Source organism: Schistocerca serialis, chromosome 5 (assembly GCF_023864345.2).
Source record: "Schistocerca serialis cubense isolate TAMUIC-IGC-003099 chromosome 5, iqSchSeri2.2, whole genome shotgun sequence".
Classification (NCBI taxonomy): Eukaryota; Metazoa; Arthropoda; class Insecta; order Orthoptera; family Acrididae; genus Schistocerca; species Schistocerca serialis.
In genome coordinates, this window is record NC_064642.1 from 611,644,630 (window position 1) to 611,668,912 (window position 24,283).

At 37.0% G+C, this 24,283-nt stretch overlaps 1 protein-coding gene across 1 annotated transcript in view; it reads right to left on the reverse strand.

The window, feature by feature from the left end:
• Positions 1 to 19,612, reverse strand: part of LOC126482131 (protein eyes shut-like) — a 259,779-nt gene extending 240,167 nt beyond the window's left edge. The window contains exon 1 of the mRNA XM_050106108.1: positions 19,585 to 19,612. The gene's annotated coding sequence lies outside the window, so the exon portion shown is untranslated. The remainder of the gene's footprint in view (positions 1 to 19,584) is intronic.
• Between the last annotated feature and the right edge of the window lie 4,671 nt (positions 19,613 to 24,283).

The following is a 24,283-nucleotide window of genomic DNA, read 5'->3' on the forward strand; positions in this document are numbered from 1 at the left end:
TGTCATGTTGCAATGGCAAGTGAAGAGCAGGGTGCCTTCTAAAACTTGTGCGGCACCTGCCAAAACCACAGTTAGCTCAGATGACAAACACACATTATAGCTAAAGGTGTTGAAAACCTGAGACTGGTTTAGAAAGTGGTGCATTCTCAGTGATTCATTACAGAGAGAGCAGAGCGGCATGGGATAACCGATTAACAAATGATGAGAGTTGGAAAGGCTGTGCCCAATGCATAATCTAGCTAAAATTATCTTCTCATTATGAGATGGATGAAAGGAAGTTACCTAAGCCATAGGGAGAGGCTTATAGAATAGCAAAAGATATTGCAGGTAGAAAGAGAGTAAAAGAAATGAAATTCTTGAACACAATAATACTGTTACTAAAGTGAAGGCAAGAATTTCATGTAACAGATATCAGGGGAATGTTAAAATATGTTGCATTAAACGAAACTATTCACACATGTATTTTGGAGGATATGAGAAAGTGCAATGACAATTTAGTAAGAGAAATGACTTAACACAATACAGTATGAGGGAAAAAGACAGAAATATCCTCAGAAAAATAAAGAAACAATTGCATCACATGTGTGAAAGTAATAGTAATAGTAATAATAATAGTAATACACATAATAAAACTAATAGTAGCAATAATAAACAAAATAATGAGATCAATAATAAGTACATAACGTTCAAAGATCAGTGTAAACACACACACACACACACACACACACACACACACACACACACAGTGTCATTCATTCAGGAACAAAGGCTTCACAATAATGGTTGCATATGAACAAGGGAGTGAAGTAAATTACTTTCATACTCCAAGCGCATTTGATGAATCCCACATTTGCGCATCTGTAGATTGCAGAATGAAAACTTGTCTCTGAAACAGAACTTTGTCATAATTTCAAAGGGTCTGGGTTTATCAATGACTTTAGCCACCAGTTTATCAATGAGTTTAGCCATCACCTACCGGTGGGCAGTGAAAATTATATAAACATGGAGAACACAACTGATTTTATGTGAGGCCTGCAGCTTAAGCAGATTATTCCATTGTTGCGGACAAATCTCTCCTGAAGACTCTTGAGCAGCATGACACATTTTATGAATTGTATGCTTCTACATTCTGAAGAAATGAAGATCAAGCGGATGACAAATTTAGGTTGGATTTGACTTTAAAGCATACAATATTGTACTTATGCTTCCAGTGAAAGACCCAACTGTCAATATCGTTTGATGGCCTCCATCACATGCATTGTAGTATATTTACACTTCTCCTTCACAGACATTCATTCTCCACTTTCCCAATGCCATTTCCATTCATACAACATACACTGTGCAAGACATTTAGTGTGAAATCTGTTTTTCATTGCAGGCATCGAGTGATGTGCAAATGTTTGGGTTGGCTTCAGCTGTTTTGATGTTAAGCCAATATTTGAGCAATTCGATTTTCTCATTTCTTGTGTAAAACACTACCCTTTTCTCCTTTTGTGGTATTCCATCATTTCCATTGCTTGAGGACCCTTCTGGTGTTGATATCAAAACATCAACTCTAGTCCACTCACTTGGTCACAAATGAATGATTCCGCTTCCCCTGGTGTGCACACATCGATATCTAATGTTACCTCTTTGGTGACGTTTGGCGGATTCCATTCATCAGTCATGTCCAGTAGGAATGCGGCACACTTTCTCTCATCTTCAGTTATTTCTGTTGTTGTATGTACAAAACAGTTGCTATGCAACAATTCAACGAGAATGACAATAAAGTTCCACAGATTCATGATGCACAACAGCAGTACCCGTAGTGTGCGGACTGGATAGCAACAGCAGGACCATTTTGTGTATGCACAAACTTGAGACTCTATATCTGATGTACAGCACCACTGCCATCTGCAGTCAATTATTATATTGTTATTATTATTGTTGTTGTTACCATTACTATTAGCAATTCTGCATGTGTGATGCAATTGTGTCTTTAGTCTACTGTTCCAATTGTTTATGTTTATTATGTGAAACTACAAATGCGCTAGCTGCTTCACCATGAGTGGTGTCTGTTCTGTTGCACATGTCCAAGAGAACACCACACCTATCTGTACAAATGTACTCAATAGGTTTGCTACTTTCCACTAACGAAGCAAACGCAGACTGTCAAAAGAACATTGCTACATACTCCGAAAACTTCTTTTACACATCAGGAAAATGTCCTCTCATATATCAGTTTCATGAATAAACAGTTTAAAAAAAGAAATTGACATCAGCGAGGCTTTGCATGTGGGACCTTTGATAAGACGTCCTCCTGCTCTGTCACCTCATCCACACGAGATCTGCAAAATACCTCTCACAGATATGTTTCTCCTGTGTTCCATAGTTGCAGTGCTACTTTTAATTACCATTTATGCATATTCTACTGGATGACAGCACATAGCATGACTAAATCGCTGTTTTGGTTGATACTCCATCGACATACAACCTTTGGTACTGATCTGTGTGTCTGACATCTGGAGGTTTGGGTGTTAGTACCTACTGTCCTCTGTGCAAGGAAGAATACCTTCTTTCCTCGCAAAAGGAAGGTGCTAATTTTTTTGTATTTATCATGATCTTTGTATCCTATACAAGGATACAATATTTTTCTCCTGTTACACAGGAATATCAGTTTTCAGGTTTTAATTTGCTCAGGCAGGAGAGTCCACTAGAAATGATAATGCTGGTAGCAGTTAAAATGCTGAAGGAAACAGAAAGTCTTCCACTTTTAGAAACATGCTACAACTTAATGATGTCAATTCCCTAACAAGTTTTAGATTAAGATTATTATTCTAAATTAATGGCTGTTTCCATCCAATGACAACTTAAGAATGAAGATTTTACAGACCATAATTTAGTGCATTTTATAATCAGTTTTGTAGATTTAATTTAGTAAATGCCAAAATCTGGTGAGGGTTTGTGTGGTGCTCTACTGGGTGGATGTGGTTTTGTACAAAGAAATTCGTGCTGCCTTGGATTTACTAAATGCTTGGGGTGCATTTACGTAATTTATTTAAAGTGACGTTAGTGTATCAGTGTCAAGCTCATCTCTTACCATGACTTAACCAAAGGATTTAGGATGATTTGGCTAATCAGTCCTCTTTTTAGTTCGATCGATTGGTTTTCAGTAGTAGGGTGTCAGAACCAATTTTCATGGCCTATGGAGGTGAATCTGATGGTGTCCACTATATAGAATTGGTGGAGATCTTGGTCCCTTGGCCCATCAGTGAAGTAATCCCAGTTGGGAGCCTGGAGCAGAGGTGGGAAAGGTATGTTTTTGGATTCTGTCTTCTTTCTTTCTTTCTTGGGTTCTAGCATTCCTAGTCTCACCTTTCCTTTCTTACACCAAAAAGAAATTTACATTTTTCCCACATCTAATTTTTGTATTGCTCTCGTTAGGTTTTAGGAAACCAAATGAATGACGCATTTGGTGACACTCTCTCTGGTGGGCCACTTGAATTTGTGCAGTATCATCATGACAGAGCTGATTCAACTGACATATCTGTTTTCATGAAGCCTATCTAGTTATTTGGCTTTGAAAGAAAAGTAAGAATAATATTAATAGTGGGTAATAAAAATATTTAAAAAATGTATATTCTTACCTAATGTAACTGAAACTAGTAGCTTTTCAGAAGCAAAATGTAATGGTATCAACCTGCCATTCACCTCACAGTGGTTCGCAGAGTATAGATGTAGATGTAGAGATATGAATGTTGTAAGTGGAAGGATAACTAATAAATGAGAAAGAAAATCAAATATGAACAATGTTCAATGTATGCCACATGTATGTAGAAAACATAATATCTACAATAATATTTAATTTGTGAATTAGATTACTTACGAAACAGTGGCATGGTTACTCATTTATATGGGGTGATGTGTCTGAGAGTCCATTTGGGATGTTTCCTTCAAGAGCCAGAAGTGTGAACTTTTCTGTATCTACATCTACATTCTGTACCCTCATTGTCTATAAATGGGAAAATGTACTGTTTATTAACATTATGTCAATGGATGCATGTCAGATAATTCACAGGGGCATATTTGTCTCCATTTTATATTATGTGTTAGTAGAATTATTAGTTTGTATTGTATCATTATTTGTTTCAGGAACTTCTTGCTCGCCATAAGGCAAGTGCACTTCAGCAGCAGATGCCTTTATACCACAACAGTTATGTCATGGAGCTTCTGACACTACACTGACCACTGAGGTGGGCCTCACAGAAGATATTGCAAAGCTTCATCAATGAAGATATTAACAACAATACAATTATGAAGACTTATGAAAAAAACTGCATATCATTTCAGTCTAACTCTGGTAGCTACACTGAAAGCATGTTTGTATATGATAACGTAATAAATATTCATGGTAATATAACTCAGTAAACAATTATTTCCGTAATAAGGAAGAGTATAATAATAGGGAATGTAAGAAGCTAAATATACTTCAAGACTATTTCACAATTTTGCCACCCACAACCCTTGCCCTACTATGGCAATTGAGATTACACTCGGTATGAAGTCCTTAGGTACCAAATTCTCTTGAACGAATAGGTCTGATAACCCTTACATACATTAAAAACATTGTGCCTAATAAAATGGGGCAGGCAACATCGCAAGCCCCATCTGTGACACCATATGGCGAATTCTCATTCTTCAGCAATCGTCATACGACTTCTCTAAAGCAAAAAATAGAGTTAGGGTCCAGCATTTCGAAAGAAAGTTATCCATGATGTGAATCAACAAAATGATGAGATGGTCAGCTGCAGAGCAATGCCTACGATAGCCACATTAGATGTTTTCTAGCAACTTCTGTGACTTAAAGCCACCATGCTAGCTGCCCACTGATCATTTGTTCCATCACCTTAAAACGTAACTGGTTAGGGTAATGGGATAATAATTGAAAGGATGGTGTCTGTCTTTACCAGATTTAGGTATATGGAGTATGGTAGCTTCACGCCAATGTGGGGAATCTGCTTTTCTTCCAGACACAATTGTAAGTATGGTGGAGAAACATTTGCCATTAGGAGATAAGAGCTGCAATATCAGGATGTGAATATCAACTGATACTGACATGTAGAGACAAAGGAGGGAGTAGGCGGGCTATCAAAACTAACAAAAGATGAACGACAATTAGAGAAAGGATAGATTTCTGCTCACCGTAAAGATGACACATTGAGTTGCAGACAGCCACAGCAAAAAAGCTGTTATACAGTAAAGCTTTTGTCCAAAGCCTTCATCAGAAAAGAGAAATGCTCATGCTTTCACACAGGCAAGCACAACTCACAAACACATGAACGCTGTCTATTTTTGCTCAGGCCAGACTAAAACTGAAACACATCGAATGGCAGCAACAATCCATTAAAATGCACATTTTTAAAAATGCTGCTACTATGGATCCAGGCATACTTCCTTAAGTACCACTTCCCAAAACAAAAAGGTGAAGGTACATGAATTAATAAATTGAAGAGTGTACTTCTTACTTTGTTTCATACAGATATTTAACAATGTCTCAAAGCATTATCCTTGCCACAAAACAACTTGTTAATTTCCCTCTGGTGTTGTATTTGGTTTATAGCTCATTCAGTTTACATATGTCTTGTATATAAAGAAAGGAAAATAATATGATTCAATACAGAGGTTAGAGAACAGAGAAGGCAGGAAGTGTTAGATGGAGCTCGTAGGGACAGTAGGTTACCGGAGGTTGAGACCATGATGATTTAGGGAGCAGAGAATGTGTTGTAAGGATAGCTTGCATCTGTGCACTTCAGAAAAACTGGTGGTGAAGGGGAGAATAGAGATGGCTACGTTTATGAAGTAGCCATTGAAATCCAGCTGTGAGGTGTGCAAGAGGATGGTCCACGTTGCTCTTGGCCACAGTCTGACAGTGGCCATTGATCCTACTGGATAGCAGGTTAGTAGTCATACCTATATGTAAAGCTGAGCAGTGACTGCAACAGAGCTAGCGCACAGCATGTCTGCATTAGAAGGTGGCATGGCCTCTGATGGGGAAGGATATGAATTGCTGGACTATGAATTGCTGTGTGGGTGGATTGGGCAAGTCTTGCACCTGGGTCTTCCTCAGGGAAGGGGCTGGGATTGGGACTGGCATAGGGATGGACTAGGATATTTTGGAGGTTTGTGGGTGAAGGAACACTACTTTAGGAGGCGTGGAATGGATCTTGGGTAGGATATCCCTCATATTAGGGCATGATAATAGATAATCAAACCACTGACAAAGGATATGGTTCAGTTGTTCCTGTCTGGGGTGGTATTGGGTGATGAGGGAGGCACTTCTATTAACTGACTGAAGGCCTCCGCTGTTTGTCTGATTCCTGCTCCTACAAACTCTACCAGAGTGATCCCATCCCAGAAATACAATATAATCTCCAATCCCATCTTAAAGCCTTAGGCATTTCCTAGAACCTCTTCACTGAATCCATTTTCCTGCTCAACCATATCACACCCCACATATCCACCTTCTATGTGCTCCCCAAAATCCACAAACCCAAAATCACTGATGCCCCATTGTACCTGGTTATTGAAGATTGATGTTTACTAAATTTTTTGCCATTGATAACAAACTCGAATTATTTGTGCAAGCGTGGTGTTTGTGAAATATAAACAGAAGTAAATGGTAAAGTTATCATTGCTTGAATGTGGTTTAACAGAAGTAAATGTGCCAACGAGACAACTTTAAATCCATGGTGGTGTGTTCATCACTGAATTGCAGGACACCGTTAAAAATAATATCAGATTATGAGACTTCAATTCTGCATGCACCATACTTTAATCTACAACCAGGTTAATATACCTGCATTGCATGCTCTGGGAGAATCCCAAATGGGATGGTGGGCATTATAGTCACTGAGCAGGAACAAAGAGGTTGGCATTTGAGCGATAAGCTGTAGAATGTCTACCCTGGTAAGAACAAGTGACGGTGGTATGTAGATGTAGAGAGAAAATTTAAGTGCGGGAAGGCAAAATGTTGTAACTATGCATTCAACAGAATGATCTGGCTATGGAAATGGCGTCAATGGCACCCTCATGAGCTGGAATTTCCTCTTTGGGACGTTCATAGTAACACACTGTGGTGAAATGTGAAAGGTCAAAGCAGTCTTGAGTCCATATTTTCATTTCATAGAAGCAGAAAACAGCTGAGAATTGTGAACATAGAAGCAGCTGCTGTTTCACCCTATGTCATCTGATGCCACATAGATTCCATTGAAGAACAGCCATATTTAAGAATGAGAGATGGAATCTGCATTCTACATCTACATCTACACTCTGCTAACCACCATGAGGTGCATGGCAGAGGGTACATCCCATTGTATCAGGGTTTCTTCCTGTTCTATTCGTGAATGGAACACAGGAAGAATGACTGTTTGAATGCCTCTGTGTGTGCACTAATTATTCTGATATTATCCTCACGATCCCTACATGAGCGATATGTAAGGGGTTGTAATATATTCCTAGAGTAAACATTTAAAGCCAGTTCCTGAACCTTTGTTAATAGACTTTCTCCAGATAGTTTACGTCTATCTTCATGAGTTTTCCAGTTCAGTTCCATCCACAAATGAAATAAACCAGTGACCATTCATGTTGCCTTCTGTTAGTCCTATCTGGTATGGGTCCCACACACTTGAACAATATTCTAGAACCAGTCTCATAAGTGATTCATAAGCAATCTCCTTTACAGAACTGATTGCACTTCCCCAGTTTTCTACCAATAAACCGAAGTTTTATCACCAGCTATACCCACAACTGAACCTATGTGATCATTCCATTGCATATCCTACAAAGCATTATACCCAGGTACTTTTACAAGTTGCCTGACTGCAACATTGGCTCTTTGATATTATAGTCATAGGATACTATTATTTTTTGTTCTGTGAAACGTAAAATTTCACAATTCTGAATATAGAGAAACTTGCCAATCTCTGTACCAAATTGAAATCTTATCAAGGTCTGACTGAATATTTATGCAACTTCTTTCAGACAGTAGTTCATTGTAGATAACTGCATCATCTGCAAAAAAACTCTGCAAGGTAAATGATATACAACATGAACAGCAAGGGTCCCATCGCACTTTCCTGGGGCACACACAAAGTTACTTCTACATTCTGGTGATGACTCTCCATCCAAGATAACATGCTGTGTCCTTGCTACCAAAAGGCCTCAATCCAGTCACAAATTTCACTTGATACCCAATATTATCGTACTTTTGACAATAAGCGTAGGTGTGGTACTGAGTCAAATGCTTTTCAACAAAACCAAGAAATACTGCATCTATCTGGTAGCCTTGATCCAAAGCTTTCACTATGTCACGTGTGAAAAGTACGAGTTGGGTTTCAAATGATTGATGTATTCAAAATCTATGCTGGTTGGCATTAGGAGCTCATTCTGATCAAGGATACCTCACTCACTATGTTTGAGCTCAGAATATGTTCTAAAATTTTACATTTCAGCTTTTGCTTTGCTACCATCAATGTCACTTCCTGTCTCATTCGCTAGGGTCTGGATACTAACTCTGGTGGCACCAACAACATTTACATACAATCAGAATTTCTTTGGGTTCTGTGAAAGATCACTTGACAACATTATGTTACGGTAGTCACTGAAGGCATCAGGCATTGCATTGATGGCAATACTTTGTCAGCTTCAGAGCACCTGGTTTCATGTGCACTGGACTGCAGAACTCAGGAGCAGAAGGATCTTACTCAGTTATTTCAGCCAGTAACGGTGTACTAATACATCACTCCAACAGGTAGCTTGTAATAGCTGACAGTTAATTATCATCATGTGGAAGAGGGTCTCTGAAGTAATCCTAAGATGACAAAGAACTAGAACTTTGAATTTATTTGCTCCAATAAGTTGTTCTTGTTTCGTAACATTGAAATGATAAGATTACTTTGATGTACTCAATAAGGATAAATCTATAATAGCTCTGTGTGTCCAGTTACTAGTGTGCAATAAAAAACTTAATTCTGATTTAGGTAAAGAATGGTTTAGAAGTCTGCCACGTTATTAACTTTTGCCAGTAACTATTTCTGAAGAAGATGAGGCTATATTTGAAGTACTGCAAATAAACACATATATAAGTATAAAAAAGCACCTTTTTTTATATGTGGTTTATTGGGAGTGCTTACAATTTTCTCCCCATTGTTAACAGCAAAAGCTCTCATATCATGTTGGATAATGTGCTCCTGAGATGTAGTGACATTGAGACAAGTTACTAAAGCAGCTATGTTCTTCAAATTTTGCAGTTTCAAGTACTTCTCATTGAATTTATTTAAAGGCTATGGTGTTGTCTTACTTTGCACAGTTCCAATCCACTATGCATTGCCCCATTAAGAACAGCTCTTATCAGCTTGACTGAGAGGGAGGAGCCATAAAACAGGTGAGAACTATTCTTTATTAGTCAACTGTTTATTATATTCTACAACTGGCAGGGGGCACATTGTACCACTACTAGTCATTTCCTTTTCTGTGCCGCTCGCGAATCGAGTGAGGGAAAAATGTCTGTCTCTATGCCTCCATAAAAGTCTTAATTTCTTTTATCACATCTCTGTGGTTCTTATGCAAAATGTAAGCTGGCGGTAGTAGAATCATTCTGAAATCAGATTCAAAGCAGGTTCTCTAAATTTCCTCAACAGTGTTCCTTGAAAAAAATGTAGTCTTTCATATAGGGATACCCATTTGAGTTCTCAAAGCATCTCTCTAACATTTGCATATTGATCAAAACAAATCTAGCAGCCTGCCCTTGACTTTCTTCAATTTCCTCCTTTAATCTGATCTGGTGGGCATCCCAAACATTTGAGCAGTACTCCAGAATGGATCACATTAGTATTCTACATGCAGTCCCCTATACACATACCTACTTGGTGAGGAAGACTGGTACACTGTGATATGCTGTCCTGTCCGTCTCTTCTTACCAATCATAACAATATTTTAAATTTTATTTCCTATTTTATTAGTGTACAGAATGAGGGAAAAATGACTATCTATATGCTTCTGCATGTGCCCTGTGTCTTATCTGTTCCTCATTATCTCTACACGAGGTAAACAATGGTCACAGCACAGTCATCACAGTCTTCTTTGAACACAGGTGGTCTACATTTAACTAGTAGGGTCTCGTCAGAATATCTTTTTCGTTCAACAATTACCATTTAATAAATTACGTTACACTTTCCTGTGGGCTATATAAACATGTTATGGTCTTAACAGGGGGTTCCTCAATTTTCTGACTGATCATTATCACGCCTACTTGATGTTGTTGTTGTGGTCTTCAGTCCTGAGACTGGTTTGATGCAGCTCTCCATGCTACTCTATCCTGTGCAAGCTTCTTCATCTCCCAGTACCTACTGCAGCCTACATCCTTATGAATCTGCTTAGTGTATTCATCTCTTGGTCTCCCTCTACGATTTTTACCCTCCACGCTGCCCTCCAATACTAAATTGGTGATCCCTTGATGCCTCAGAACATGTCCTACCAACCGATCCCTTTTTCTAGTCAAGTTGTGCCACAAGCTCCTCTTCTCCCCAATTCTATTCAATACCTCCTCATTAGTTATGTGATCTACCCATCTAATCTTCAACATTCTTCTGTAGCACCACATTTCGAAAGCTTCTATTCTCTTCTTGTCTAAGCTATTAAACGTCCACGTTTCACTCCCATACACGGCTACACTCCATACGAACACTTTCAGAAACGATTTCCTGGCATTTAAATCTATACACGATGTTAACAAATTTTTCTTCTTCAGAAACGCTTTCCTTGCCATTGCCAGTCTACATTTTATATCCTCTCTACTTCGACCATCATCAGTTATTTTGCTCCCCAAATAGCAAAACTCCTTTACTACTTTAAGTGTCTCATTTCCTAATCTAATTCCCACAGCATCATCCGACTTAATTCAACTACATTCCATTATCCACGTTTTGCTTTTGTTGATGTTCATCTTGTATCCTCCTTTCAAGACACTGTCCATTCCGTTCAACTGCTCTTTTAAGTCCTTTGCTGTCTCTGACAGAATTACAACGTCATTGGCGAACCTCAAAGTTTTTATTTCTTCTCCATGGATTTTAATACCTGCTCCGAACTTTTCTTTTGTTTCCTTTATTGCTTGCTCAATATACAGATTGAATAACATCGAGGATAGGCTACAACCCTGTCTCACTCCCTTCCCAACCACTGCTTCCCTTTCGTGTCCCTCGACTCTTATAACTGCCATCTGCTTTCTGTACAAATTGTAAATAGCCTTTCGCTCTCTGTATTTTACCCCTGCCACCTTCAGAATTTGAAAGAGAGTATTTCAATCACCATTGTCAAAAGCTTTCTCTAAGTCTACAAATGCTAGAAACATAGGTTTGCCTTTCCTTAATCTTTCTTCTAAGATAAGTTATAGGGTCAGTATTGCCTCACGTGTCCCAACATTTCTATGGAATCCAAACTGATCTTCCCCGAGGTCGGCTTCTACCAGTTTTTCCATTCGTCTGTAAAGAATTCGCGTTAGTATTTTGCAGCTGTGACTTATTAAACTGATAGTTTGGTAATTTTCACATCTGTCAACACCTGCTTTCTTTGGGATTAGGATTATTATATTCTTCTTGAAGTCTGAGGGTATTTCGCCTGTCTCATACATCTTACTCGCCAGATGGTAGAGTTTTGTCAGGATATCTATTTCATCTTCATCTACGTCCTCTTCCATTTCCATAATATTGTCCTCAAGCCTACTTGATACTGACTCCAAATACAGGAACAATACTCTAGAGCTGGTCACACAAGTCACTTGTATGTGACTTTCTTTGTGGATGCATTGTATTTTCCCAGATCTCTGCCAGAAAATCTGTCTTCAATTTGGCGTCCCTAATGCTGCCTTTACTTGTTCATCCAATTTGATATCACCTCTTAGTATGACCACTAAATGCTAAAATAATGGTACTTGCTCAAGATGTTCACCACTAGTTTTTGTACTGAGGTGGTATAGGGTTTTTTTTCTCTTTGTTATAGATATAATCTTACATTTATCCAATTTTAAAGAGAGCATCCATACATTACAGTCGGCAGAAATTTTAACCAAGTCTTTCTGCAGATCCTTACAATTGTTTTATGGCAGTACTTTCCTTTAGACAACTGGATTGTCAGCAAACAATTTTATAGTGCTACTGATCTTATATGAACATCATTAGTGTACACTGAAAGCATCGGAGGTCCTATCACCTGCCTCCATAGCCAAGTGGTCAGCACATCTACTGCAACATGGAGTACCTGGGTTCAGTTCGCAGTGCTGACAAGAATGTTTCTTTGGTGGGACGACTGCAACAGGGTCCACTCAGCCATGTGATTCCAATTGAGGAGTTACTTGAATGAGAAGCAGCAGCTCTGGGGAGAAACATCACCCAAGAAAATGCTGTGCTATCTCCATGCCACTTCTTACCGCACCTATATGATGACGTATGACAAAGGGTGACAAATCCACTGATCAGCACCATGTGGTCCTCTGGTCGTGATTGTTGATTTAGTCTTAGTTTAGAGGCCCTATTATACACTCTTGATGTTACTTTTATTTTCGTAGAACATTCACCATCCACTATAAGGTACTTGGTTCTATTGGGTTGGTGCATAAGTTTGTGGTGTTTTTCCGCAAGTTGAATAAACACAACAGACACACATAACAGAGACTTTTAGTCATCAATAATATATTCTCTTTCGCTATTTACAACAGTGTGCCAATGGTGTGGTAGCTCTTCAATGCCGCGACTATAGAAATCACATAGTTTTGAAGCAAAGAACTCATTGAGCCATATTCAGAGTGCACTTTCATCTGGAAAGGAAGTTTCTTGAAGGTTGTTTGACAGAGAGTGGTAAAGATGAAAATCCGAGGCCTCAAGTTCAGGTGAGTAATGTGGGTGCAGAATGACCTCCCAACCCAATTCCCAGAAAAGTGGTTTTTGTCAGTCTAGGTGGATGCAGGCGGGCGTTATTGTGGAGTAGCATCATTTCACACAGACTTCCTGGTCATTGTTCATGCATTGAGTCTGCAATATGTCTCAACTGTTGACAATAAATATCAGCAGTAATGGTTACCCACAGGGAAGCAATTCATACTACACCACACCACTGCTGTTCTTCCAGATGTATAACATTATCTTTTTAAGGATCTGTGCAAGACTTTGTAGAGGGAGTTGCTCCTTTGTTTGAGAACAACCATTCCTTTCTTTTCCTTGCATTAGCATAAAGACACAATTTCTCATCACTAGTAACAACACAGGATAGGAATGATCGGTATTGTTCATGAGCCAATTGGTGATGAGCATGCACATATGGCTAATCGCTGATTTTTGTGATTTTGTCTAACAGTATGCAGTACCCATACATTCAATTTCTGAATGTTCTCCATTGCAAGCAAATGTCACACAATGTTGGAATGATCACAGTTCATCACATTTGCCAGCTCTGAAATACACCGACGAGGATCATTGTGGATTAATGTGTTTAAACAATCTTCATCAAACCCCAAAGGTCTTTCTGGACTTGGAGAGTCAACAATGTCAAAGCTATCCCCATACTTGGCACAAATATTTCTGGCTGTCTCTGCTGCTGTCATCCCTCTATTGAACTCAAACAGTAGAATACGTTGGAAATGTTCCCAATTTCCCCACTTAGCACTCCATTTTCTGACATCTAAAAATACACTCACAATCTCTGAATGACAATATGTAAACTGAAATACCAACAGTGAAATATAAATAAAAAATGACAATTGATAAATAAGCCCATAGCAACCGGAATATCAACATGCAAAACAAAAACGCTACAAACTTATGCACCAACCTAATATTAATCAGACATTCGTCAAGGCAATAATACATTTGCAAATGTATTCCACATGATTGTTTCGCAGGGCTAGTGTTGGATAATGTAGCACACTGTCAAATGCCTTTTGAAAATCTAGGAAAATGGAATATATCTGTCCACCTGCATCTATTGTTTGGGTGACACAAATAGTCATATGGCATGACTGACTGGGAGTCCCTTTAGAAGAATGTTCAACCGCTTGATGCAAGTCTATAAACCGATTGCCACTTCAGCAAATTGTGTGCCCGAACTTCAGTAATCCTTCCAAACCACATGTCATTTCTAGCATATCTTCGCATTATTGAGAAGTGAAGGCTAGAGCAAAAGCAGACTGAAAAATCTGGAAAAATCACTAATTTGAAACACAGCCTGCTTTATGCTTGGGATATGTCATGAATGAATAAAGCAAGCTTTGTTTCATATGAGTGATTTCTCCAGAATCCATGATATTTCTTTGAAAGAATCTTGCTGAATGTCAATGTTTGATCATAAAATATGCTCTAGCATCCTACAACAGCCGGACATCGATGTTCTTGTTCTTTAATTCTGTACATCTGAATTTTTATCCTTTTTGTAAGTAAGAGTGACCTGTACTCTTTTCCAGAGAGGAAATCCTGTGTACAAGATTTTCAGTAAGCATGAGCTGGGAAAAGGGCAATTCAACACCACATTCAATGTAAACTCTAATTTGAATTCTATCAGGACCTGGTGCTTTGTTCTCTTTAAGTAATATTAATCGTTTTTTCAGGTAAAAGTATCACTATCTCTCATTGGCGAGTCTGTTTCGTGAACAAATATTTGTATGGTAGTTCTTCATGTGTGAATAAATCGTGGTGTTTCTCTGACTGCTGATATGTCCCAGTACATGGCAACAAGCTTTTGTAGAACTGGGATAGTATCCAAACACAGGGAATTTTCATCTCTAGTGAGTAATTAGGTACTTGAATGATAGCATTAGTGTCAGAGACATTTGATAACATATCTTATTTTATCAAAACTTTACAAACTCATTCGGTTCTAGATTAAAACATTACCTGTTAAGTTAATAATAACATCTATTAAGACAGCTTAAGTAGCCAGGAAGTGTCCAAAAATCCTGGCCTCAAATTTAACTTTTACTCAAGCTGATTTCATATGACTGAGTTTTATGTGAGTAAATGATCATTGGATTCCTTATATATAATCTAAAAGCTATATTGCTCATTTAAAGACTGCATCCCAAAATTTATTCTGATTTTTATCAGCTATGCTGTTGATAAAGGTATTGTTAGACACACAAGATCTGCTATGTATTTCACTCCTTCACATACCGTAATTGTTTCCTTATTGTCATCATGATTTCAGTCTCACACAGAATAGCAGTTACCTATTTGCTGTTAAGGATGGAGACCCATTTACCCTATCCTCTGCTGCTTGCCACACAGCTAATAGGAACTTTCTATAATTAAACCAAGATTTTAAAAAAAATAATTTATAAGAATGGTTATTAAAGTACTTCTTATAATTTTATTTTAAATTTACAAAGATTCACAATAACTTGCTTTATCCCATACGGATGATTGATGAAGGCATTCACGTTAGAATGTTTAACTATTCACACCGATCTGAAATGTAACTCTTTAACAAGTAAGCTACCTAATAACATATTTGCACAATCAATACGAATAGCAAGTTTTGCGAAGAGATTGCTTTCCTAAGGACCGCATGCCATGCTTTATTTTCCTCACACCTGTGCTATGGAATTGAAATATGGGAAGTAAAAACCAAATCAGGATCCCAATAAGGTACTCATCCTTCAATAAAGGCCTACAAGAATCATCCTGAAACTGGGTAGAAAGAATCATGCTACGGCCTGTTTCCAAAAGCTGGTGTGTTGGCCACAACAAACATATATAATCTAAAAGCTATATTGCTCACTTAAAGACTGCATCCCAAAATTTATTCTGATTTTTGTCGGTTCAGTACTAGGAATAAAGAAAGAAATACATCCACTGTCTAAGAACAGCACTCTATGAAAATGGCCCACAATATGCAAGATTAAAATTCTCCAATGCATTTCCAAGAATAGTTATGAAACTTCCTATACTGAAGCTTAAGTTTCAGCTTGAGAAATTTCTTTCACAAAAACCTTTCTACACATTAGAAGAGTATTATAGTGAGGTACAGAATAAGAAGTGTTTGGGGGGGAAAGGAGAAAGTAAATAGCAGCAAACCTTTTATGTGCAATCTTATCCCAAGTTCATCAACGATATCACCAAGTTCATCAACAATATCTTCAGAAGAATGTGTTGTTGTGTCATGTGTCAAGATTCGTAACCTATCAATTGATGGTTTTGTATAATGAAGTGAATCATTCAATGATGAATAAAGTATTATTATTATTATTGTTACTACTAATCCAGGCATCAACACTGAATCACACACAGGAAAGCAAATATTATAAATATATTACGTATCTGTCTCACTTTTGTTAGGCCTATATGTCAATCATAATTCATACAAAATATCTCTGGTTTAATAATGTTCTAGTGGAGATGATTTAACATCTGACTTTTTGTCTTCTTTGGACTTATTCTATAAGTTTAAAGTTAATTTCTAATTTATGTGTGGCATGAAATGATTTCATATATAAAGTGCTGTCTGCAACTACACACAGCATTAAAACAATGAGGGGAAAAATCCAGGGTACAAATCACCAATCAACAATTCTTCAGAACAGCTATTTGCAACTAAATCAGTGGTTATCAAAAAAACATTCAGAATCACATACATCTATATGGTAACCAATAATAGTATGAATCTTTCATTTTTCAATGTGGTTACGAATTTCTAAACTGTGATAAATACATAGAATTGATTTATTTGTCTGTAAACATCTGTTGTTTTGTACACAGCTTTGTCAGTGCATACATAATTGTTGTTGTTGTTGTGGTCTTCAGTCCTCAGACTGGTTTGATGCAGCTCTCCATGCTACTCTAAAGCTGCATGCCCTCGGGAAAAATTACGGCTGTAGTTTCCCCTTGCTTTCAGCCGTTCGCAGTACCAGCACAGCAAGGCCGTTTTGGTTATTGTTACAAGGCCAGATCAGTCAATCATCCAGACTGTTGCCCTTGCAACTACTGAAAAGGCTGCTGCCCCTCTTCAGGAACCACACGTTTGTCTGGCCTCTCAACAGATACCCCTCCGTTGTGGTTGCACCTACGGTACGGCTATCTGTATCGCTGAGGCACGCAAGCCTCCCCACCAACGGCAAGGTCCATGGTTCATGGGGGGGGGGGCATACATAATTATATAAATGATTATACAAGTGGATAACAATGAAAATATTATTATACAGATATTACTTATCTTGTACTCATAATGTAATTAGTTTTGTTACACAGATTGCAAACCGGTTTGTATGTCATAAATTACAATTTGGTTTGTTACAATCACAATTATAATTTTAAAAAAATCATCTTTTTTCGTTAAATACAAATTCAGTTGTGTTATAAAATGCTTTTTCTCTCAAACATGTCTCTACCATTACTTTAAATTTATTTTCATGTAATGTCTTCATGTCATGTGGTATACTATCGAAAAATATTTTGCCAACCAGTGGAAAACAGTCCCGTAAGTTCCTGTTTTTGGTTTTATATGAGTGCACATATGATATACTTTCATACATGTGTTTATTCTGTTTGGCATGCATGGACTGCATAAGTATTGTGTACTCAATGAAGTTCTGCCTGCAGAAAGTTAAGTTACTAAAACCAAAAATTCATCTAATGGCTTTCTTCTACCACTGGGACAACCTCTGTTTCTACAGCAGAGTTTCCCCAAAGAAGTATTCCATAAGGCAACTGTGTATGAATAAAGGCATAGTAGCCTATGGCATAAGCATGAGCCCTTTACTCACGCAATCTTTCACCTTCTACAGAGATATAAACTTCTTGCAATTTACTGCAGAGCTTTCCTGTGTGAATATTCCAGCTCAATTTACTATCGAGGTATATCCCCAACAATTTTACAGAATGGTAGAGTTCATTTTGTCCATTGTTAACATCACTAACGGAAGAGAGGTTGTGCTCAGTTTCACATTAATTTAAGGTCCACCATTTTCATGGAACCGCTGAGCTGAGTTTTCCTTCATAGAGCTGTTCATTTGTTCGAAAACGTTCACGTCATTATGTGATTTGATAAAAGTTGTCATTGGCGTACATCACGGATTTATATGGCAGTGCTATTATTCAAGTTAGTAACTCGTCTCACGTTGCTCCGATATCTGATCATGTGCAAACTATAATTTCGAATTAAACACTACAGCAGGCCCATTGTTCTTGCACTTACAAAGCCTATCTTAGTGGACATCCTATGGATTCGCTACTGACAATCAGCCAACCGCATTTATAACAATTTCCAAAGTTCATAACGCACTTCGATAATTTAGTCTAAACACTGCTATATTCCTAATATTATCTCAAGGTTTATTCACGCACATCCATCCCGAATAACATCAGATAATGCTCAGCGCCGAAATACAGCAACCACACACGTCCGCCTCCGTTGCATCAGCCGATCACTACGGTGATGTTAGCATGCCAAGCAGCGTTGTCAGGCAACACAACTATTATGTTGAGTGCAGCTTAGGTTGAAACTAGCTTCTCTCGTACCCAGCGTACAGTAACCGTTGAGTTTTTTTTCTTCTAGTTTGAATTAAGACTCACAGTAATGAGTCTATGACGTTTTTCATGAACATTTTGCTGCACCAGCGGTAGAAGCAAATTCAACGAATAAATGTTTAAAATAGTGTACAAGAAGCGTTTCGCTTCGAGCACCTAAAACGAGTATTTACAGCATGTTTTAATCACAAATAAAGAAAGTGGAAATCATTTTGCTCAAGCATTTACCCAAAAGAACTATAGGTGGGTGCACACTTCTTTTTTGAGCAAACCTTTCTACAACATAAAAACAGGGGGCATGTGATGCGCATATATTTTACAAAATAAATAATTATTCTATAATCCTGAACAATGCGATTTGCGTAACAACACGCAAGACCTTGTCGCATAGAGTTTCTGTATTGTCTCTCACAAATCTCTAAACGTAAAATTCGGAGAGTGCACGGTGAAAAAAAGTCAACAAAATTCTTCCCAGAAATGCATCGTGCAGTTTACAGTCACAGATGTTTATAACTGAATTCATTTAATCCTGCACGGCACTTACATGAAATAGGAACTCGATGTAATACATACGCTTACGAAGTGGTGATAAGCTTGTTCAGCACCGTATCATATGGTACTTCCTTTTGCTGGAATCGTATTCCGCGTGTATTTCTACTTTCGTGTACCGGCATTCACATACTATAGCGATTACTTTTGAAAAAAGGGGAAACCATTCGTGGAAACTCTTCTAAACGTACAGACAATTGTTTTTACCGTTCTCACACATGGTCTCTATTTCGATCAACTTAGCTCCCCAGCTACACAACCAGAATAACATGGGGTTAATATCGTGAATTTATAACAAATACTTCAAAACACAACAAACGCGAAGATTAAGTTGTTAGTTTCTTAGCTGAAGGAAGTGTCAAACGTTCAACAGAGCTACATTAAGAAGCAAACATCTTACTTTCAGTTGTAGTTTGAATTATTTTTACAATAGGCCTACATTACTGCTGTGAAAAGGCATCAAAAGAAATAGTATGTGCTCAAGTCCACTTACCAAAAGGTAGCCAAAATAATAATTGCAGTCTTTATTTATTTATGTACCAGTGGATGACAGCGACTTACGTGTGTGCTAGGTCTGGTTACCATGACAACCGTTCCCTACTACGTTCGAAAACGCATTCCCGTTAATGCAAATGTGTCTCCCACGACTTAAAAGTATTTCATTCCGCCTTTGTTTTTAAATCCAAACAAATGTTCTGCTCTTCTCATTTCCAGGGCTGATGTAATAGCTATTGTTTTTTTTTTTTATATTGAATCGCCAGTCCCCCATGTCATAATTTGCAACAACTATCGTAAGTTGCCTGTTTGCTGGGAAGGACTGGGAGGTCACAAACGCGCTTTAGTTTTACTTCGAAGACGACAACTACCATATACGTCTTTCCTTTTTCCGTGATGGGGCATATCTGTAACATTAACGTTTGCAGTTTCAATTACCAGGCCATTGTCTGGTCAGCAGAGCCTATTCTTTCTGTCGTACATTGCTACAGTATCGTAATTAAAGAGTATGCGCAGCTCCCAGCATATTTAACCAGAGAACTAAACATTCGAACTATGCTTGCAACAACCATGTAAGAAAAATAAATTGTGCCGCTTGTTTGTACAGAAACATATAACTATAACACAGGATGTAGGAATGATTATCACATACAAGGCACACAACTTCAACTGACAGGATTACAATAAATGTTGGTCACTTTTTCCATAACAAACTCCCTACCAGCATAAAAAAAACATAGAGGACATAACGATTCAGCAGTGTATAAATTTTTTTTTAGGATCTTTTTGTTACGGCATTAATGAGTATTGAGATGTTACAAATCGTCGTCACAACAAGATCATACAGCACGATACACAACTGTAAGTTGGCAACTACAAGTTATGAGCTTTTGATTGTGTCTGAGAACATTCCTCCCGTCTTTATATCTTTTCCTTTTATTTCTTCACACAGCTACAGAAGATAGAAAGAAGGTCCGAGATAAGTGCCGAGAAAATATAAAACAAAAAATATTTTGAGTGAAAACTACATTTTATGGGAACCAGCAACACTGCCATTGACAAAATTTTTGTAAAGCATAGAGATTGCAAAGACATGTTGTAATTCCTATAGTTATAGCATCTCAGACCACAGTGGTCAACTGCTGACATTCAATGATTGATTGATTTATTTATTTATTGATCCATTTTCATCTACAGCTGCACAATGTGCAAGAGATATTTGGATTTTTATGTTAACATTAACAGTTTTAAATATAATATACCTTTGTACATAATTACACACATTACTATATCAATTAATGATGAATACTTCAATAAATGTTGTTACACTGTATACAGAGAGATAAAATATAAATGTTCTTCTTAATTTAGTTTAGTTTAGTTTATTGAGCACCCGTTTTATCATGTACAATGATATGGGATTTGTCATATGTTACATACAGAAAAAATATGAATAACAACATATTATGTAAAAACTATCAGTGAATAATCTGAATTAAATATATAGGCAAAACAATTATAGCTTACATGATATAAATTTGTAACAATATAGGACACAAATAAGTTACATATATTCTGTGTATAATGGACAGCAACAAGAAACAATGATTATAACACTCTATATTGACAGATTAATTAATTTTTGTGTGTACATAAAAGAGTCTACCCCACAACACAAGTTTGTATATGAGTAACTTATAAGATAGGTGAAGGCACGCTATCTTTCTGAAGAATTCATATATTCACCAACACTGTAAAAACTATTACTGATTAACATTCTTTTGAGTTCACTTTTAAAACTGCTCAGCTGCTGAATCCTTTTTATTTTTAAGGGAAGAGCACTATAGAGAATTTTTGGGTGGTATATTGCACTCTTGTTGTATTGGGCTTTCTTATGCACTTCTCTGTGAAATGCATTACTCTGTCTTGTTGTATAGTCATGGAACTCACTGTTTAAAGAAGAAAACTGGGGGTGAGACTTCAGAAAGCATATACTTTCATAGATGTAAATGGATGGAAGAGTCATGATTTTATATTCCTTGAAAATTTCCCTACATGGATCTCTAGGTGCAGCTCCTTTTATGATTCTTATCGCTCGTTTTTGAATAATAAAGGAGCGTTTTGCCTGACTTGAATTGCCCCAAAATATGACACCATATCGCAAAAGACTATGCATAAATGCATAATATGTACACAATACTGTTTGATCACTGCAGCAATTTTTGAGCATTCTAAATACATAGCAACATTTACTTAACTTTTTATTGAGCACATCTATATGCTTGTCCCATTTTAGATGGGACTACATTGGGTTAACATAGAAAAAATTTAGTTTTGTAGGTATTCATTTACTATGTAAAAGCAATGATCAACGAAGACGACTTCAATTTAGATTTGAAGTTACCAATGTTTTGTATGTGTTTAATGGTATCTGGTAAGGCATTGTATAGTTTGATCCTAGGATGGATAAGGCTGTTTAACTTTGTGTTGCTGCTTTGAACATGTACATCCAATTTTTGTCTTGTATCACAGCTGTGTATTGTGTGATTTTGAGTGATGAGTGGCCTTTTTGTATGTAAGTTTTGCTTTAAATACGTTATATTTTCAAGTATATATATGCAAGGAAGTGGCAGAATCATCCTTTTTTTGAAACAATGGTCTACATGGATTGCGATTATCATCAGAATGTATGACTTAAATAAAAATTATTGGAAAACTACAAGGCTAATAAATGGAAAAGGAATTTAGAAATTCAAGAAGAATTTCTGAAACACAGACAGGAGAGGTGTGCCCAAAACCTTTGTCTTAAATTCAAAATATAATTTATTCTATTACATATCCATGGGCTATATTGAAAACTATTTCCCTAATAAATTAACTGCTGTACATTGATTAAATGCATCTAAACCATGGATTATCAATACAATCAAAATGTTGTGCAAAATTAAGAGAAGAAAATCTTGGAGGGAACTATATGTAAAATAAGGGAAATGCAACCACTTACCTAAAGCACACTGATGTATGGTGCTACTCACCAGTCATGCAGTTTTTGTTTAAGTGCTTATTGTGATAAATCTTGTATAGTTCCGAAAAGCTTATCAAACAATTTATGCCCCATGAGTTCATAGCTGTTAAGTGGTCTGGAGTACAAATGCACCTATAGTTTCTTTAGTTATGACAGTGTACATTTTCTTTTGCATGTGTCTATGTGCCATACATCAGTCTACTGGATGGTTTTCTTTCCCTTACTTTAAGTAAAATTAGGAGAAGAATGTGCTAGGCATCAGGGGGAAACAGGAAAGACAGGAAAAAGTAATCAAGATAATGAACAAGTTTCTTTAAAGGTAGTTAGTGAAATGATCAAAGATTCCCATAAAATTGTAGAAAACTTTAGTAACAGTTTTATGTCAATAGCAGTTAACTTAGGTTTCAACACTTCCTCAACAAATAATAATAATAATAAAATTATTGTCATTTGGCCATTACGATTACAGCAATAGAAACTACAGACATCTAATATGATACAGTTGATAAATTAAAGGAAACAATAGGTTAGTTATTAACATTGAAGTTTTATACTATATTTGCTAAACTCGTATACGTGGGGTACTTGCCAGTCATACAGTGTTCGTTTCAGTGCTTATTATGATAAATGTTGTATAGTTCCTAAGAGATTATTAAACAATTTGTGCCCCATAAGTTCATAGCTGTTACGTGATTTTGACAGTCTGTGGTCTGGAGCGCAAATGCATCTATTGTTTCTTGAGCTATAACAGTGTACATTTTCCCTATGTTCTTTGTATAAATTAAAAATAGTGCACATAGTTTATTACAGCCAAGATGTTTTGTCCACGAAACAAGGGTTTGCAGTGGGCCTTATATGGGGAACCAGTAATTGCTCTAATGGCTTTCTTCTGCAGTATAAAAATGTTATGCACACAACTAGAGTTTCCCCATAAAATAATACCGAATGATATGTAGGTTTGGAAAAACGAAAATTAGTATGTTGAAACATACATTCCAGAACATAATCCATAAGTCACCTTAACAAATAAATCACTCTTGACAACTTACCACTAATAGATTGTACATGTTGACCCCAAGGTAATTTATCATCTAAATACACCCCCAAATACTTAACATAACTTGGATCATCTGACAGAAGCTTATCTTTTAGACTAAAACCATCTGCTGCATTCTGTTTTCATACATACATTTGTTTTAAACCAATAGGATGCTTGAGATGTTTGTGCAACTCAAGTTTTAAGACTACTGAAATCTTACTATTATGAATAAAAATTGTATTGTAGGCATACAGCACTGTTTTGGATTTAATAATTGATGGCAGATCATTAATCATTATTAGGAAGAAGAAAGGGCCCTGTACAGATCCCTGTGGAACATTTACCTTAATTTGTTTCGATACTGGACATTTCTTTTCCAAGACAGACAACTTGCACATGGTTCTGTAAATATGATTGTAATAGTTTAAGGCTACCATATCTAATGCTAGAAGTCATTTTTTTTCTACGGGTGGTGTGTGCCCTACTCAGTCAAAGGCTTTGCTTAGCTCACAAAAAAGCATTTATCCTCAAACATTCTAAGTGGGCATTTCACTACAGAGTCTATAGCATCAACAATAGACAAATTGTTCCCAAAGTGATGCCACGATCCACTATTTCTTCATAGAGTTTCAA